Here is a 4,663-nt window from a genome sequence, read left to right as displayed (position 1 = left end):
TGGTGATGATGCGCTATATAACTCTCAAGAGTTCCTTGAGTCCAGGTTGCAGTCGCTTCAAGTGTTCCTCATTCAAGCACAACAACTACGACGTCTGCTCCAAAGTTCGTCCTTTATCGCCAATATCGCCAATTCGATCTCATCCCAACCATCCCAACCATCGCTTTGTAGTTATCTCCTCTCAATTATCGTTGGATGAATCGCCAATTGAGCCTTCTTGTCCAACTGTCCCCTCGTTATGCCATTGAGAGGCAAGTGGCTGGTAGAAGGGTGCTCCCTAAGAGGTGTGTTGAGGTAGCGAATGTTTACCGGTCACCTTACTTTATCAAAAACGTGGACATGGTTCGTGACTTGAGTCGGTCGGAAAAACTGGTAGGAGACTATGCATTTTCAGAGGACTTAGATGAAGAGTATGTATCACTCTCCTATATTTTAATTTTATTCGGCATATATGTATTACATTTTCTTTGTATAACACTAAGTTTCATGTTATCATAATCGTATAGGGAGGTTTTATTTAGTCATGCGGGCAAGACTCTCACACGAAGTCATATGAAGAGTTTGCTTCTTGATCGTCGAGTTCATACGGATGTCATTTCGTGTGGTGTGATTATTTGAATGTGGCCAACAAATTCAGTAAATCGTAAATGCCCTTGCCGTCTATTTATCACGAGACAACCGACGTAAGTGTTCCATGGTTGTTCTCAACCTTGGGATGCATTAGACTTTCGAATGCATGAAATAATCTTGTAGATGCACGAAATACCAATCTAGGTGCATTAAACAACACCGAACATGCATCAAATAAGTGCCCAATTATTACAAGTTTTTATTCTCTAATACGTGTCACCTAATTTAATGAACAGATTGACTCATTGGATGTCAAATTTGCAGACGTGGAGTTGGTAAGTCCTTCAAGATTTTCACATTTCCATGGTTGTTTACAACTAAGTGTCTTTCTTTTCATTATTGTCTTTGTTTTCAATGTCGTATGTGTTTTCATTCCTATAGTTACACCCTTGCCATTTGTCTTCTGTTACCATGTTAGTAAGAAGTCATTAGAAGTGATGCACTTGATGCCTCCGTCAACTGACTATTCCCGCCATGTTAGACCTGTGGTATATCTTCAGATCTTTTTGCCATAAAGTGCCTGATTTTCGTCTAATTTTTGTGAGAGATTATTTACTTGTCATTGTTTTACCTTTATCAGAAGAACTTGTTGGGTACGCTTTCAAGTAAGATTCCAAACTTGGTGTCTTCATGGCTTTTGATTCCTAAGTTGTATATTCCGCACGTTGCCGTTGATGTCGAGCATGATACTGGAATCTACCTCATGCGTCATATGGAGATGTACAACGGGGCTAAGGGACGCTTAGGTTCAAAGGTGGGTCGTAAAGGGAGCAAGTCTGTATTATTTAATTCAACTTTTCCTTGTATGTGCATTAAATATGAAGTCACTGATGTTGATTTCTTTTGTTGTTATTGTTCAGAGAGTTGATGTTACACGTTATGTTGTGAGGGTTTGCAATGAAATACTAACTTGGCGATACAACTCTTATAAACTTCAAGTGACGGCCGCAAAGAAAGGACTACAAGAATGGCGTTCACTTTCGGTAATGCGAAATCTTAAGTAGCTTTGTTTTCCGTTTTTCCGTTTTTCCATGTTAATAAAGGAGCTTTTATTTTCCCCTTTTCTCAGTAATCAAGCGCCACATGATGATTTATCATATACAGATGCACACTTGATCAATTATATTCGGAATAATAAGAAGAACAAGGAGTAAGTTCTAACTGACCATACAGCCTTTCTAAAAACTTCGGTTTTTGTCCACGGTCGATGTTCCGTGTTTTCTAATCTAATTGCAACATGTGCATCATTAGTGAGGTCGTTGTAGAAACCGATTGGTTGCAAGTTACCCAAGACGCGCCGCACTGGCCTTCCGCCAGAAATTGGGTAATGGATATGGTTATTGATCTTTGTTGGTATTCGTACTACAATCGAAAACCCGAGTGTTGTGTATTTTCCGACAATCATAAAGGTATTCATATTCCTTATTGTGTCAAATGCTTGTTTTTGGTTTTTGAAATGACAACAAAGAATTTTGACAAATGTTCTCAAATTTCAGGGAGTTGTCGGTAAAAAGGGGTTTCGAAGTCAATACGTCCTACTTGACTACTTGCCCCTCAATCTAAACACAACCCAACTGGTAAATAAATATTCTCTTACTTTTTTTTTTTTCTTCTCCTTTTTCCAATGCATTCTTTTTTCATTTGAAGTCGATAAATCCTACTTGACTAGTTTGTAATATTTCAGGCTTTCTTTCCTTATTGTGTGGAGAGATCACATTGGTTTGCATGCGTTGTTGACTTTGGGAAAAGGATGAACTTCATACTCGACTCCAACCTGCCCAGGCGCCGTGAAGTCAGGCAAAAATTTTTAGTTGAACAGGTATGATTTATTAGTTTTTGCACAAAAACATGTTACCCCTCACTTATTATATCCTAAGGTCGCTCAACAGCTTTTTGATCGCCCAAAATGCATTGTCGAATGAAAATACTGTTGGTGATCTTAATGTGCATGAAATACCCTTCTATGTGCATGACATACCCTTGCATGTGCATTAAATAGCCTTATACCACAATCACAATCACTCACTGTCTTGTTTTTGTATAGCTCCTGCCTGCTTTGGAGATCATCGCAAGAGACTCTCCAAGATACACAAGGTTGTTGGAGATCAAAACTTTTCAGTGGGAGGTTGTGCAAGTGCCTCAACAAAAGAATGGGTATTCTTGTGGAGTTTATTTGTTAAAGTGGCTAGAAAATTTGTGTGATCAAGCATCATGGAGTGATAAGAGTTCTTACGAGGTATAAATTTTTCACCAAACTTTTGTAAACATTATTCAAGTATTTTTATTTCAAGCATTTCAATATTTGTTGTCAAATAAAATTTTTACGTAGGATTTGGATGAATATGGTACGAGTATGATTGCACGTCTCATCAAATGGAAGCGAAACAAGAGACAGGTAAATATAAAGAACCTTGAATGCCTAATTTAAATTTTGCCTACTTTTAATCTTCTTTTCATTAGATTCTGTCTCGGAGTGACTTTTACGTAACAGTATTTTCCCCCCCGTTTTTTTGTAGGATTATCCCTAGGTGATATTTTCTAAACACTTGAGTCGAGGGATGTGCAAAGGGAGTGGCAGATGACCTAATCCAAAATTCGAAACACTGCCATTTTTTTTATCTGATTCCTTGAGTCGCGGGATGTACAAAGGGAGTAGACCCTGGAATATTAGATTCTTGTGGAGTTTATTCTGGAATATGTAGTACACTAAGTCTTGAGAGTACATATTAGATTTTGGAATATGTAAGGCGTGTAAGACATGAAGTCATGTTTCTGGACTAATTCTAAAAACATGTCACGGGGCAACGAAAACGAGAAACAATTTTCAAAATTGGAAAACGAACATGTCACGAGGCAACGAAAACGAGAGACAATTTTCAAAATTGGATAACGAAAAGGCTGTAATGAAATCTGAAAAACTGTTCCACATGCATGGAATAACAGTGTGCATGCATGAAAAACTGTTCCACATGCATGGAATAACAGTGTGCATGCATGAAAAACAGGTTTATTAGACGACAAACTCGGGTTAGGAGGAGCGTTCGAGTTTCATCAGTAATTGCATATCATCTCATTACAAAAATGGTAGCATTTTGGTCAGCTCATTATTTACTACGGTAGATGTTACAAGTAGTTTGAATTATGCGACTTTTTTGCTGCTTTATTGTAATTTTTTCCCACCATGGATTGAGTGATTAATAATGAGTCAATGAAACGGAAAAGCACAGTAAAATTTAAAAACGCTATAAATAAAATGACAACTTAAACCGTTACTTGCATAATGTGTGCATGAAAAACTGTTCCACATGCATGAAATACATGTGTATGTGCATGAAATACAGTTGTATGTGCACGAAATAATGGTGACAGAAACACTCGGGCTTTACATTCTAGAAGTGTTGCATTCATTCGTTTGAAGAAAAAAAGTCCAACATCTATCAAATAAAATAAAAAGTCACGAATTATTCAATAAGGCAAATGTCCAATATCTATCAAATAAAATAAAATTCCCAAATTTTTCAATAAGGTAAAATAAAAAATGACTCTACTCATTGTCGGTTGTCCTTCGGTCACAATTCCTACCGTCGTGGTTCGCCATCTCCCCACAGCCCCGCATTTTCTTAGCGCTTTCTTGGTTACTTCCCACTCGTTCTCTTTGTGAGATCAACCTTTTTCCCGAGCCTTTGTTTTTGCACTGCCTTGGAGGCAAAACCTTAATCTCACTAGGCATGTTTGTTCCTAAAAGCATCCCAATTTCAGCATTCTTGTCCTTTACCTTTGCAATACCAATATTTCCACTTTCATCAGGGGTAATTTTTACCCTTTCCTTGAACTCACGCAAAATCCCAAGCAACTCATCACAATGCCCAGGACTCGTTCAACAAGTGCCACACAAGTAAACAACTCGACCATAACTCGCCAACTTTGTTTTTCTCGTACATCCATTGATGTACAATCAGCAAGCAAACCGGCCATTAGGGCCGACGATTGGCTGGCAGGTTGCTAGTTTGCTCCACCGACTAAGCAGGTAGTC

The 4,663-nt window shown here is 38.2% G+C and overlaps 1 long non-coding RNA gene across 1 annotated transcript; it reads left to right on the top strand.

Moving 5' to 3' along the window:
• Positions 1–2,681: 2,681 nt before the first annotated feature.
• LOC141602698 (uncharacterized) lies at positions 2,682–3,366 on the top strand. The gene is made up of 3 exons (XR_012524620.1): positions 2,682–2,866; positions 2,960–3,025; positions 3,147–3,366. It is a non-coding gene; the product is annotated as an uncharacterized LOC141602698 (long non-coding RNA).
• Positions 3,367–4,663: the final 1,297 nt, after the last annotated feature.

Source organism: Silene latifolia, chromosome 9 (genome assembly GCF_048544455.1).
Source record: "Silene latifolia isolate original U9 population chromosome 9, ASM4854445v1, whole genome shotgun sequence".
NCBI classification, from domain to species: Eukaryota; Viridiplantae; Streptophyta; class Magnoliopsida; order Caryophyllales; family Caryophyllaceae; genus Silene; species Silene latifolia.
This window is presented reverse-complemented; position numbering and strand designations above follow the sequence as displayed.